The sequence below is a fragment of the Ictalurus punctatus genome, chromosome 7 (assembly GCF_001660625.3).
Source record: "Ictalurus punctatus breed USDA103 chromosome 7, Coco_2.0, whole genome shotgun sequence".
NCBI classification, from domain to species: domain Eukaryota; kingdom Metazoa; phylum Chordata; class Actinopteri; order Siluriformes; family Ictaluridae; genus Ictalurus; species Ictalurus punctatus.
In genome coordinates this window covers 33,330,100-33,345,099 of record NC_030422.2, presented here as the reverse complement: position 1 = coordinate 33,345,099, position 15,000 = coordinate 33,330,100, and the positions used below count along the sequence as shown (strand labels likewise).

Sequence of the window (15,000 nt, the reverse complement as noted above, 5' to 3'; positions counted from 1 at the left end):
CATACTGATGAGTACGTGATATTTATCCTTTAAAAACTACTAAGCGCAGTATATACACTCCAAATATAATCAAGTGTAAAGTATAAATATACAGTGTCGTGGTATATTAATGTGCATACATTCATCTGATATACAGTGTCATTTATATTATTTTACAAGTCAAGCTGATTGAGACGCTAAAAGCCGTCTGAAACGGTTTCTTAAACAGCTTTAGTAATGGCTTTGTCTGTGTTTTAACACAAGGTTGAGTGTTGAGTAACAGTGAGGGGGTTATGTGCTGCCTTGCCCTCGGGAAGAACACGGACCGGTCTGACTGATAATGACATTTAAACACTGTTTTCAGTCTCGCCTGCAGGCGAAGTGGACTTTATCTGATCGTCCTGCGTCTCTGTCAAACACACGCTGCACATTCTTTCTCCGAACACACCTGACTCACCTCATTAACTATCATCGAGCCCTTTATGCGTTCAATCAAGTGTGTGTGTGTGTGTGTGTGTGTGTGTGTGTGTGTGTGTGTGTGTGTGTGTGTGTGTGTGTGAAACAGGAAGACACTGAAATCTTCACCACTGTAGTTAATGCACAATCGTACAGTCCCTTCATGCTCCGTCACATACACGAACAAAACAGAACTCTGTTCCGTGCGTTCCTGCCTGGTGACGAGTGTGTTCATTAGCTGAATTAGTTAATAATAAACGCTTTATAAATGTGGTCAGTCTTGCTAGCTCAGTTAGCAAGAAATGTTCATTTCGAGTAACAGGTTTGAGATGGCGCTGTCGCTACCTCGACTAAAATCCACAGAAGGAAAGTTATGTTAAGAGAACAAATCTAAAAAACAAATTTACATACAAGATAATACGTCAAGATTTATAATATTATCATTATTTTGTGAGACATGGCTAAAAGTTTGCACTTTAATTTGAGCAGTCGAATCAGACTTTTATTTATTTATTTATTTATTTATTTATTTATTTTTACAACATATTTTATTATTCAGTGCGGGAAATTGATAGAACATTGTGAAAACTGGACTTAAGATAACAAAAAAAAGGTTAAAGTCTTTGGATTTTCACTCCTTTTAAATCTATAACTCTATAATAGTATGTTTTACAACCATATACTGTAATATAGAGCAGTTGTTATGGTTTACGACATTAACGTTACACCTGATTTACATGTTTTGATAATATTACCAAAGGATTTTTGAGAATTTGAAGTCGGGGTTCTTCAAAGGGCCAAAGAGCCGTACAGGTTTATTTAAAACAACTCTGCCAAGAAGTTCTCAAAACACTGAACCTTCCAGGGCAACTCTGTTTCTGAACACGAGATAAAAAGGTGGACGTGACCTGGAGACGGAGACCAAACTAAACCCAAAGTAGACACAATATTCTTAAACACACACACACACACACACACACACACACGCACACACACTGGGTTTTTTCTCTTTTTTTACCTTGAACTCAATTCAGACTCAGCGAGGGGAAAACAGCAGCAGTTTGATTCACATTACTCTCCACGGCGTAGTTTCCTGTTCACGCAACACTCTGTATAATGTAAAGATGTGACGATTATCAAATGCACAGTATATCATGATATTCACAATAAAGATCTATCTGCCTGGTATGATATTAATACTAATGTTGTGGAGACGTTGTGAGAATGTGTGGATTTGTGCTGGATCTATTGTGGGTTTTATGCTGTGATACGCTGTGCTTCAGAAACTTGGCCGGATCGTTTTTATCTTAGTAAATGTAGAGAGAAAAATGGGCATTCTAGCATTTAATTTATTCAAACAAACAATAAATTCAACTATCAAAATGATATGGAAGCATTATTTCAAATATGTGCGATCGTCTGTAAACCTGTAGTATAATATCTTTAAATGTAATATCGTAAACTGTGATGGAGGGTCTGGAAGTCACTCTACATGTCTATGTTTTTGTGTTTTTTAAACAGCTATTGGCGGAAATGTAACTAAGTACTTAATTAAAAGCAAACAAACAAACAAACAAACAAAAATGTGTATATCTCTGTAAAAGCTCTAGAATTTAAAATATGTTGTATGTATTTGAGTACAATATACACACACTGGGCTGAAATGTCAGGTATTTGTTTGTTTACGCAGCTATTTTGGGAAATAAGTAAATAAAGAAAAATCTAATCTCTAAAATGTGACAAAGTTCAAGTTATTAGAGGCATTGAAGTGTTTAAAAGGCGGCGTGCCCCCTCTCCCCTCTCCCTTCATTCCCTTTCAGCCTTCTTTCCTTTTGTTTCTTTATTTATTTATCTAATTACGTTACCGAGGGCAAAGGCAGCTCTGAACATTCCCCCCTCCCCCCCTCCCCCCCTTCACCTGATTAAATTCAGCCAAATCATCCAACGTTTTTCCTCACGAAAACTTTACAAACGGAGAATTTCACTGACACGAGCAGGCTAAGGACACGAAACACCTCTTTATGACTTCTCACGCGGGTGTTCGAACGCCACATGGCGGAACGTTGACGTAGCGTCGCTGTGCTCAGAGCCTGAAAGCGCCGACCAGCAGCCGGGAACACAAATCAAATTTCAAAAATATATTCAAGAAACCCTGATTTCTGAAGTTTAAAGACGGGGATCTCCAGAGTCGTTTGGAAGTTAGGAAGCATCTTCAACATCGACACCTCACCAACCAAACGAATGATCAGTTACTCACTACATTCTTTATTTATTTCTCAAACAGTTCCGTTAATCTGTAAAAATATCTCATTAGATAAATAAATCAAAGGAAGCTCACAAGAAACATTATCACATGAATTCATTTGATAAAGAATTAATGAAACATTTATTATTATTATTATTATTATTATTATTATTATTATTATTATTATTATTATTATTATGCTGCATGACATATCTGTATATCTGTAAATGACCCAGATTTAGTCATAGAGACAATTTTCCAAGGGTTGTTCCTGAAGAAAAGAAAAATCAATGATTAATGAAATGTAAAGAAACAGTAAAAAAAAACAGAAACAGAGTCGAACAGGTTTGGAGAAAAGGAAACACACTTTAGACCAATAACCGCTCTCTGATATCTAGGCGAAACGAGACGAAAGTTTTGGAAACTGTTTTTGTGGAATTTTGAAAACTTTGGAGATTTTTAACCTGCAGAACTCTGCAGACGTTCCTCGGTTCCTCTAGCTTTCTGAAGTGAACAGAGAACCTTCATGAGCTACCAAGTCAAATCCAGTGTTTTTTAAATATTTTTGAAATAAATCCGAAAGAGAAGTTTTTAGTGTGTTAGTGAAAGCTGCGCTACACAGGGAGAGTAACGTGTCCAGGTGCTGAAGAGCGTCAGGGTCCACTGACACCACGTTAGTGAGAGCGAATCATTTAACATCATGTAGCTGTACCTTTAATACGCCTCCATGCCTCCAAGTGTCACAGCAGAAACCCATCCACAAGATCCATGCTGTCCATGTGTACAGTGTGTGTGTGTGTGTGTGTGTGTGTGTGTGTGTCAGTCCAAAAAGTATTCCAATTAGAAGCAGGAAGAAGGTCACGTTGGCTCTACAGCTCCCAGAGCAGTGCTCATGATAGTCCTGAAGCCACTGTTCCACTGTGTTCCTGACTGTAACACTAGCTCTATCTGAGCCACACACACACACACACACACACACACACACACACACATGAACCCTTCCCCCATGGCCTCATGTCCCCTCCCTCTTTTCAGCCATTTGCTCAGAGAGGCAAGTTCCCAGAAGACTCATTCATCTTAGACCTTGCTGCAATCCCCCCCCACCCCCGGGGTGACAGATGCTACTCTGTGTGTGTGGGTGTGTGTGTGTGTGTGTGTGTGTGTGTGTGTGTGTGTAGAGGAGGAGTGGTTGAGAAGGTTGATATCCCCGAGGAGATCAGGGACGTGCGCCACACGCGTGCTGCTCTCACTCCACGCTCGCCCTCCACGTGCAACACGCAGATGCCCTGCTGTCACCATGACACTGGAGATGATCTGTGTGTGTGTGTGTTTATGCGCTCGCAGATGGAGGGACGCGAACTCGGCCACTCCCAGGTTTTATTGGGCCCAATCTAAGGAATGCAGGGTCAGACCTTGCATTTTGGCTCTTGGCCTTGCCTTGTGTACACACACACACACACACACACACACACACACACACACACACACACACACTCCCACTCTTTCATCCACCCGAACAAATCCCTTTAGCTCAGGAGTGGTGATTAACTGAGAATTTCCCCTCGTGTTAGACATATAAACACGAACAGGTAGCATAAACACAGGAAATCAGGAGAATCCCACGACAGGAAGTCCTCCACTGAGCACTTCCTGTCTCTCCAGAGACCACCATAACCCTCACCTGTCGCTTTAATCGTGCTTTAGACATAAAGAAGGCGATAGAGCAGTGGTTACGACTCCAGCTTGTGAGTTCAAATCCCGAAACTGTTCTAATGATCGAATCAGTTAATTTTTAAATGTTTTTAAAAAAAATAATTTCATCATTTCAATAATTTAGATTGTGATTATTTAGATTTAACGAATTTGTGTCTAATTGGTTGCCATAACACTAAAATTTCATTTCCAATTGAGCTCAGTTTGCGAACCAATCACTGTTCAATATGCAAATGATCAGAAGATGATGATGCGGTAGCTGCAAACCTACAGGCTAATCCGGCAAGCTAACTCACTACGACCTAGCTAATTCTAGCTAGCTTGTTGTCATGGCAACACTGTATTTCATAAATAAAACATATGAAGTTATGAACAGATGCTGGTCGCCATGGTAACGTTGTATTTTAATCATCTATCCAATATGTAAATCATTAAAAGACATGGTAACCTACATGCTAATCTAGCTACTTTATAGCTAGCTCATTTCAGTCATGAAATGATGATGGTTGTCACGGTAATACAGAAATATATTATTGGCTGCTCTTCAATCAAAATAAAAATAAAAATAAAAAAACTGATACTGAAATGTCACCATGGCGAGCTAATGTACTCTTAACTCAGCTAATTCTAGTGTTGAACAAATGGTGGTTGCCATGGTAACGTCGTATTTCAGCCACCTCTCCAATGAGCAAATTATTAAAAGAGTACGGTGACGTGGTAATGTATGAAACAGACACGCTAAACTAGCAAGCTTGCTAACTTAGAGCTACTGTAGCTAATGCTAAGGACACCAGATGGTGGTTGTCATGGTGACACTGCACATTTGTTAACCTTTTTGGATGCTGTGAAATAAGCCGTTAAATAATCAAGTCACCGAGTCATGTTCGATGATATTAGCGATGAACAGATGGCGGTTGTCATGGAAACATTGTGCGCTAAAACATTTCGGCTGCTGTTAAATGAATATCTGAGGAAATGATGAGACCCAGATGCTAGTTTATTAGCAGTTACGTTAGCTAATGTCGATGATAATCGGTTATTAGTCATGACAGGAGAACATTTCACGTTTGCATATTCGTGAATATTCATACATCCTGGATGCTGATTGGTGTCAATTTCTTTTCACATTTTTAATTATTTTTTTTTTTGCAGTGAGAACAGTGAGAACATGGGAAGCACTAAATCCTGCTAATTTATGCTGCGCTAATATCGCGAACTGTGCTAGGAGCTGACGTGTTTATCGCGATACGGACCGACTGTGACTCATCGCTCGAGTCGCTTCTCTCGACCAAGCCGAGTCACTGGACAAAAATCCCAGTACTTAATGAGATAGCATTCCTGCTCCTGGGTCTACCTCTGTGAGGACGAGCCTGCTGCTGCTATCCTATGATACACACACACACACACACACACACACACACACTGACAAACAAGGCGGCCTAATCAGATTTAATCATGACAGGCTGGATCCTGTTGTGACTGTGGCTCATCACACACACACACACACACACACACACACACACACACACCCACACACTCGGTTAATCATCACCGGTGACCTTGTGCGTTGGGCGAGAGAGGGGTGGGGGTGAAGTCTTTGCTATCTGAACCGTGCACTATGTCTGTCAAAGCCACTAAGAATTTGCTGAGCAAACAACTAAACATTCTGGTCAACACACACACACACACACTCACTCACACACACACATACACACACACACACGCACACACGCACACACACACACACACACACACATTATACAGAAGGTGTTGATTAATTCTATAACAGTGGCTCTGACAGAAGCGCAGGTTTATATTAATGAACTCGTTCTAACACACTGTCGTTTCCATAGCAACAAACAGAATAAAGGTGAAGTTTTCTAGAAGTAAGGAGACGCATATGTAACATTTATGGAAGGAGTCTCCAGTGTCCAAGCTTAAGCAGTAACTTTAAGAACAGAGGCGTTTATAATCCTGTGTGTGTGTGTGTGTGTGTGTGTGTGTGTGTGTGTGTGAGGTGCGTATCATGTTCCATCCCTCCAGTGCGTATGTAAATGAGGCCCGAGCGGGATCCGGATGGGAGAGTTCTGCCATTCGCAGGAGCACAAAGCTTCCAGATGAGCTGGAATTACGGCATTAATGAGCCTGGGGGGGCATGCGTGTGTGTGTGTGTGTGTGTTTGTGTCAGGGGGGTAGTTGGGGGGTAGGTGGAGCAGAGAGGGGGTTAATTGTCGAGGCCGCCTGCCATACAGGTTCAGCAATTTGGGCTCGGGTGAGAAGAACCATACGGTCTGATTTAAACCAACTGTGGCGGATTTGCTTATTTATTTAGAGCCAGTTTTGGGTGTGTAGGTAAACAAGTTTGTTTAGGACACCCCAGCGCTACTTTTTTGTTCACCCCCCCACCCCCCACTCCCAAAAAAAAAGGAAAGAAAGAAAGCAAGAAATAAACCCAGATTATCTCAGATTGATGCAGTTGATATTAATACTGATTTTTTCTTTTCAACTGTTTTTGTGAAACTTCATTAATTGATTGATTGATTGATTAATAATAAATACAACCACATGAAACAATTATTAATGAAATGAATGAGTATAATTGTGTTTGTATCTAATATATCAGCTGCACCAGTCATCTCTCACAGGAGAAAAGCTCATGACAGTGGACTCTTGGGCTGAAAGGATGGAAACAGAGAAAGCGGAGAACAAAGCCGAGGTTTCTTTCAGTGAAAAAGAGTCTTTCTGTAAAACAAAAGAGTCGGTCAGGGAGCGGCCCGGCCTCTAGGCCATCCTTCATCCTCCGTCCTTCATCCTTTCTCCTGCTGCACACAAAGGGAAGCGTCCCTGCCTGAGAAATGATGCCACAGATGACAGAGACACGTCCTCTCCGTCTGTCAGCGTGTGGAGCGGTGCTGCTTTGTCCTAAACACAGCTTCCTCTCGCTCTTTTCTCTTCTCTGTCTTTTCATTTCCCTGTCCCGAGTGTTGCCGGAAGCTTCCAGGTTAAAAGCTTTTTCTTTCAGTCATCTTTAAGACCCGGGTGATGCCTAAATCCCCGACTGGAAACTTTACAGCGGTCCTGATTTTCATTAGCTTTCATTTCAGTCCACAGTTCGACTAATTAAACATTACGAGCTAGTTAATGGACTCGCATCACATCGCAAGCTCGACCTAACAGCTCATAAAGTAAATATTTACTGTGAATTAGCCTCAGACCGACGTCAGTGACGAGGATCAGGACGGAGCTGGAGCCTAAATGAAGTTTAGTTCAAACAAACTCAATTTCGGTTCATTTGTGGACTTAAATAAAGACGTGAAAACATCTGGAATATTGGGCTCATTAGCTAACGTCTTGGCTTCATGAGAGTACTATCTCATAACAAAATATGAGATTATTAAACCTGTTTATAAAACCTGCACTTTTACACTTTTCAAGTTTGGCACATTTTCGAATTTTAAGCTAACTTTACGTAGCATTTTTCTAGAAATAAATGCTTTAAATTTGAAAGGAAAGAAAAACAATCTGCCGACAGAACGAGACGACTTGAGTCAGGAAATGAGTAGAAATGTCTATAAATGGTTTAATACTAGAATGGTATTTAATTGAATTAATAATCGTATATTTGGTTTGCTGTAATTGTATAATAGGAGATATACTTGACTATATTCTATACATTCTCACTTGTTAAGACTTGTTTGATGTTATTTTTTTTTTGCAGTGAACTCTGAAATTAAAACCTTTACTGATTGTTATTGCGTCCAAACCTTGGAGTTTTACTATTATACTGAAGGTCCTGAGGGACTCCTGTCTCCGCTGGAGGTGTTTTCAGCACTGATTTACCGCTAGTCTAAAACTAAAGTCTGTTTTAATGGATCAGGATGGAGTTAGTGTCTAAAGGAAGTATTTAATGTTACAATTTATTAAAGAACCTGGAGATGAAACAAACATTACTTCAGTGTTATGGATTTAAATGAAACGAAACCATTTACTTATTAGAGTTAGAGCTGAAATGATGCGTCGGTTTATCGGTAGTCTAATACTAATGTCAGTTTTATGAATTAGCATGGAGCCGACGTCTAAATGAAGTTTTTAATGATGGATTTTAGTCACACACACACACACACACACACACACACAAAAAAAAAATCTGTAAACAACCATTAGTTCATGTTTATGGGTTTAAATTAAGTCTGAATCTAGAGACCTTAATTAATTAATTAATTAATTAATTAATTATTATTATTATTATTATTATTATTATTATTATTATTATTATCAGGTTATTAGGTAATGTTTTAGTTAAACTTTTTGGGCCGTGGAACTGATCTACGAATCATTATGAATGGAATTATTGAAGTCTGAACAGAGAACTTACGACTAAATGGTAGGATTTGGAGTAATAATCTGCTAAAATGTTACAGGCTCGTTCAGACCAAACGTCTACATCAGCCTACCTTACAAAAACAAACAGACAAATAAATACTAATAACAATAAAACAAATCTAATAGTGAAACGTATTGTAATTTAGTACAGGATTGAGGATTTAAAAAAAAAAAAAAAAAAAATATATATATATATATATATATATATATATATATATATATATATATATATATATATATATATATATATATATATAATAAATACATTTTACAAACATTACCAGCCAAATTGGTTAAATATATGTGTCTTTTTTTGTGAGGAATCTCTAGCGAAGTTATAATTTAGTCCGACCCTGAGGCTCCCACTGATCTAACAGACATCACGGGCCATGAGTTTCGAAATGCAGATTTGTTGTATGTATTTGGTGTTTGTTTTGGTATTTGTTTTAGATTTGAATGCTTTAGCAATAACAGAAACGAGTTCAGACGGGTCGGTTTTAAAGACTCTGACGAGGCCTGTGCCTAGATTAAACCGTGTTGTTGGAATTTATTACATTTAGTCCTACTTTAAGTCTCGTTTATATTAGTATAACAAACATAAAGGTCAGTTTTATGAATTCCGGCTGAATTCGGCTTATAACCGTCATCGCATGCCTCGATCTGTGGTGCGAATAAACTTTTATCCTTAAAAAAAACATCAACAACGATAACCGTACAGTCGAGGGTGACTGTAAAGCCATGTTTAAAGAAACGTCATTTTAATGCTTCGACAAATGAGTATCAGCTGTGTGGGAGGAGAGGAGAGGTGTTTAAACGGCACGTTTCACACAACCGACACAAGAAACAACGAACCTGCTGAAACATCTCCCGCCGCGGAGATGCCAGTGTGGTAGGACTGGTGCTGGGACCTTCATTTGCCTATTAAAGAGTCTCTCTCTCTCTCTCTCTCTCTCTCTCTCTCTCTCACACACACACACACACACAGGGCGCATGCTGGGGTGCTGAAGTGCAAATTCTTTTAAAAGGAGGAGCAAATGAGCTTAGAGTAGGGAGGAGATCAGAAGAGAGAGAGAGAGAGAGAGAGGAAAGACAGAGCAGGACAGATATAGTGGGGAAGAGAGCGAGATGGAGACAGACAGAGAGAGAGGAAGGAGGCAAGAAAGAGACAGAGAGATAAGAGAGAGGCATGGAGAGAGAGGAAGAGAGCAAGACAGATATATATCGAGAGAGATACGGAGAAACAGAGCGGCAGGGAGAGAAAGAGAGATAGAAGAAAAGCCAGTAGGAGAGGATTAGCCCCCACTGAGTGTAAAGGGAGGGGGTGGAGGGGGCAGGTAGAAGGGGTGGGTGGGGGGTATAGTTAGGGTTAGTCAGGGTTTAAGGGGGAACAAAAGGAGGGCATTTGGGCAGATGAAGAAGTCATCATCATTAAGCCACGGGAAGTTTAGGGTCCAGTTATAAACCTTAGGGGCTGGGAGGTGTGTGTGTGTGTGTGTGTGTGCGTGTGTGTGTGTGTGTGTGTGTGGGTTGGTGGAGTCAATTCATTAAAGGTCACAAGCAGTTTTTGTGTGAGCGCAGCACTGACCTTGCTGTGCTCTCACGCCTTTTAACCTTCAACCGAGTCCTGCAGAGGGACAAAAGGTCAGCAGCAGTTATTAACAAGGAAAAGTTCTGGCTTGTAGAGTATCGTATATCATATCTAACGTATCGTCTCTTATAGTTTCGTATTGTAGCTTAACCAATCGGACCTTAACGTATCGTACCGAATCTTATTGTATACTATTGAATCCTAACGTATGGTAACTTATTGTGCGAATCCAATCTTATTGTATTGTATTATATCAAATCTCAATGTATCGTATCGAATCATAATGTATTGCATCAAATTTTATCATGTCGTATCGAATCTTATCATATTGTATCGTATCGTATCTTATTGTATTGTGTTATATAGAATCTTATTGTATCGTATTGAATCTTAACGTATCGTATAGAAGCTTATCGTGTCGTATCGAAACTTAGCATATCATACAGAATCTTAACGCATCACATCGAATCTTTTCATATTGTATCTTATTGTGTTATATTATTTCAAGTCTTGTCGTATTGCACCTGATCTAATTGTATCTTATCATGTCATATCTAATCTTATCGCATCATATCGAATCTTAACATATCATATTAAATCTTATTTTATCGAATCTTATCGTATCGCATCGAATCTTATCGTATCGTATCGAATCTTATCGTATCGCATCGAATCTTATCGTATCATACTGAATCTTATCGTATCGTATCGAATCTTATCGTATCGTATCGAATCTTATCGTATCATTCTGAATCTTATCGTATCATACTGAATCTTATCGTATCGTATCGAATCTTATCGTATCATTCTGAATCTTATCGTATCGTATCGAATCTTATCGTATCATTCTGAATCTTATCGTATCGTATCGAATCTTATCGTATCATTCTGAATCTTATCGTATCATACTGAATCTTATCGTATCGTATCGAATCTTATCGTATCATACTGAATCTTATCGTATCGTATCGAATCTTATCGTATCATTCTGAATCTTATCGTATCGTATCGAATCTTATCGTATCATTCTGAATCTTATCGTATCGTATCGAATCTTATCGTATCATTCTGAATCTTATCGTATCGTATCGAATCTTATCGTATCGTATCGAATCTTATCGTATCGTATCGAATCTTATTGTATCATTCTGAATCTTATCGTATTGTACTGTATCTTATCGTAGCGTATTGAATCTTATCGTATCGTATCGAATCTTATCGTATCATTCTGAATCTTATCGTATCATACTGAATCTTATCGTATCATACTGTATCTTATCGTAGCGTATTGAATCTTATCGTATCGTATCGAATCTTATCATATTGTATTGAATCTTATTATATCGTACTGAAACTTATCGAATCTTATCGTATCATACTGAATCTTATCGTATCATACTGTATCTTATCGTATCGTATCGAATCTTATCGTATCGTATTGAATCTTATTATATTGTACTGAAACTTATCGTATCTTATTGTATCAAATCTTATCGTATTGTACTGCATTTTTTGTAGTCAACAAATATCTTAATATGTATTAGATCTATTGCTTTGTACTCAAGAAGATAATGGAAATTTTAGCACCCGAGCTTCATTAGTACCAACACACACACACACACACACACACACACACACACACACACACACACACACACAATCTCCAAAAATAACAAAGTCAAAAAGGTAATAAACTGAATAAATAAAAGGCAAAGAAAACTCCATCTGGGGGAAGAATGGAGAGAGACGAAGCGTTTGCGAGCCACAATGCGACATGAGCGGCAATAAACCGGAAGACCTGCAGATGAACCCGAGTTTGCATTTTACAACACCAAAGCCAGTTGTGCCCAAATCCAGCCTTTATCTAAACGGGGGGCAAAAGTGCAGCCGTGCTTCATATCGCCTCGTGATCATTAGTGTAATTATGTAATAAACTGACAGCTGAGGAACACTCGAGACACACGAGAAAGACTTTCTACATTTTTAGTGTAGTTCAAACATCTGGCATTTAGATGTGTGAAAACATCTACCTTTGACACGCACGATGGACGTGACCTGTTCTTGTCCAGCAGAATAAACGGTTCGAACAGGCTGATTGGTTTAAAAGGTCGGTGTTATCAAAACACTCGAGCTCTTATCAGCTGAGCAGGGGAGCAGAAAGATCGGCACACACTTCCTGCCAGAGATCCACCTTTTCCCACTGCATCGTCCGTCATCGTTCAGGCACGAAGTGACAGCAGAGAGGTCTTCACTCTCCAAGCTGGTGTAACACACACACAGGCAACTAATTAAAGGCAACAAAGGGACGAAGCAAATGGGGACGGGATCAGGAGTAAAGTAGGCGTGACTCGATATTAACCTGTCACAATGACTGCCAAAATGAAATAACTTCACCACAATGCTGCTGAATTCTCCTTCCATAAATCATACATAAACTTACAGAAAACATCACCATGTCCACGATTACCCATTTTATTCCGTTTACACAGTCCATGTGAACGTGCTGCTGCTATAGAAACGATAATGTATTAAACCGAGTGAGTTAATGTAAACCTCTGACCTGCAGCTACACTACTGTCAGAGCTGCTGTTATAGAAAATGAATCAACACCTCCTGACCAATCACAATCCAGAACTCAGCAGTGATGTTTAATGGGGAATGTTGGTTTTTGATGGTGAATTATAATGTTTATTGATGTTCTGTGGTATTTCGGGTGTTTAATGATGAATGATGGTATTTCTTGGTTAGTGTTAATCGCCAACTGGTATTTGTTAGAGAAAGTTATTGTTTGATGGAGAATGTTGCTGTTTGACGGCGTTCGCTGGTGTTTCATAGAGAACGTCGTTGTTTGAGGGGGGATGATGGAGAATGTCTGTGTTTTTTTTGTGTTGAATTTAATTAACTTTCAGAAATGCAATCACTGATTACTGCCACATGCCTCAGCCATGGAGAATGCTGGTGTTTCATGTTGTTCGGCGGTGTTTGGTGGGGAATGCTGGCGTTTAATGGGAAGGGTCAGTGTTTGATGGTGTTTCATGGTGTTTAGTGGAGAATGATGGTGTTTAATAGAGAATGATGGTGTTTAATGGAGGATGCTGGTATTTTATGGTGTTCAGTGGAGAATGATGGTGTTTAATGGAGGATTCTGGTATTTTATGGTGTTCAGTGGAGAATGATGGTGTTTAATGGAGAATGCTGGTGTTGTATGGTGTTCGGTGGAGAATGATGGTGTTTAATGGAGAATGCTGGTGTTGTATGGTGTTCGGTGGAGAATGATGGTGTTTAATGGAGAATGCTGGTGTTTTTTGGTGTTTGATGGTTCTTGGTAGGGAACGTTGGAGTTTACTGGAGAACTCTGGTCTGAGATTGAGATTATTGGTGCCTGTTGGTGTTTAGTAATGCTTTCAGAAGTGTAATTAATCAAGATATCAGTATTGTATCACCATACTCGTATAACTGCTCACTGCCACATGCCTTAGCGACACACTCGCCACCTTGACTTAGCAAGAAGAAGCTCCTGTCGCGCTCCACCTCTCAGCGTGAACGAGAAATGTGAAAGCCAGTGGAAAAGGAAATGGAAGGCTCTGATGAAAAGCTGAAGGAAAAAGACACCTTCAACCGACAAGTGATGGACAGACAATGAGGATCTTTCATGCACAGAGGAAACTCTCCCTCCTCCCAGCTTCCCACAACTTCCTAACCGAGCGCTCAACCGGATCCATCATCCATCCTACTCCTCCCGCCCCCAGGCGCCTAGTGTGTGTGTGTGTGTGTGTGTGTGTGTGTGTGTGTCCTGCACTGATTAACTAGGCCCCGTTGCCCCTGGCGATGACGGTTCACATTTTAAATCCCTTGGAGAAACCACAGCTCTTCCTGCTTTGTCTTAAATGCCACAATGGCGGGATTGACACACGGCTCATTCTCATGCGCGTGGAAAAGTGACAGCTGAATTAAAGGACACCGAGTTTTTCGTCTTCATCTGGACGGGTCCTTTTAGGAGAGAAGTTCAGAGAATGAGACCCTGCTTTATTCCTGACCGATGTGCTCCACGGAGAGAAGAGCCCCAGGGTGGTGTTAATGACTGACAAACGCACCCTCCTGAGTAGCGATTTAGCAAAAAATTAGCAAAAAATATAACACCAGTGATACTTCCGAACATCTTCACACGATCATATAATATACTTGAGGAAAACTTACTTACCTTTTGGTTAGTAAAAATGCTGGAATATTATTTACAAAACCTTTTTCTGTTTTTTTTGATCATTTTTTTTTTTTGGTCATGAACTCTTGGGAGTTTTGAATCCAGGACTTTTGAACCTGAATGTAAATTCTACAAAGTTGCTGCTGATATGTCATTTAACTCCTTGTGACCACTAGAAGAGAATTTTTATTTGAAAGTACCAGTAAAGAAATGATCCCACACCTGCATATTTGTAACAATTAGAGCTCAAGTCTTAAGGACAGCGAAAATTCATACAAATTCATTATGTGATCTGAAATAAAAACACCATTAAACCCAACAGCTGAGTTTATCCTTTGTAGGGAAAGTTGGTGTTTGATGGAGAAAGGTAATGGTGACTGATGGAAATGGTATTTGATGGTGAATACTCTTGATTATTTCAGAGATTATTGATGT

The 15,000-nt window shown here is 39.6% G+C and overlaps 1 protein-coding gene across 11 annotated transcripts in view; it reads right to left on the bottom strand.

Moving 5' to 3' along the window:
• Positions 1-15,000, bottom strand: part of greb1l (GREB1 like retinoic acid receptor coactivator) — a 60,126-nt gene that overhangs the window by 31,267 nt on the left and 13,859 nt on the right. For 3 of the 11 annotated variants that reach the window (XM_053681744.1, XM_017472419.3, XM_053681745.1), the window contains exon 1: positions 3,393-3,644. The exons of 1 other annotated variant lie outside the window; for it this stretch is intronic. The gene's annotated coding sequence lies outside the window, so the exon portion shown is untranslated. Of the gene's footprint in view, positions 1-1,453; positions 1,545-3,392; positions 3,646-10,361; positions 10,401-12,394; positions 12,654-15,000 lie in introns of those variants that run through there. 7 more of the 11 variants (XM_017472423.3, XM_017472420.3, XM_017472421.3 and 4 more) reach the window with 6 other exon arrangements.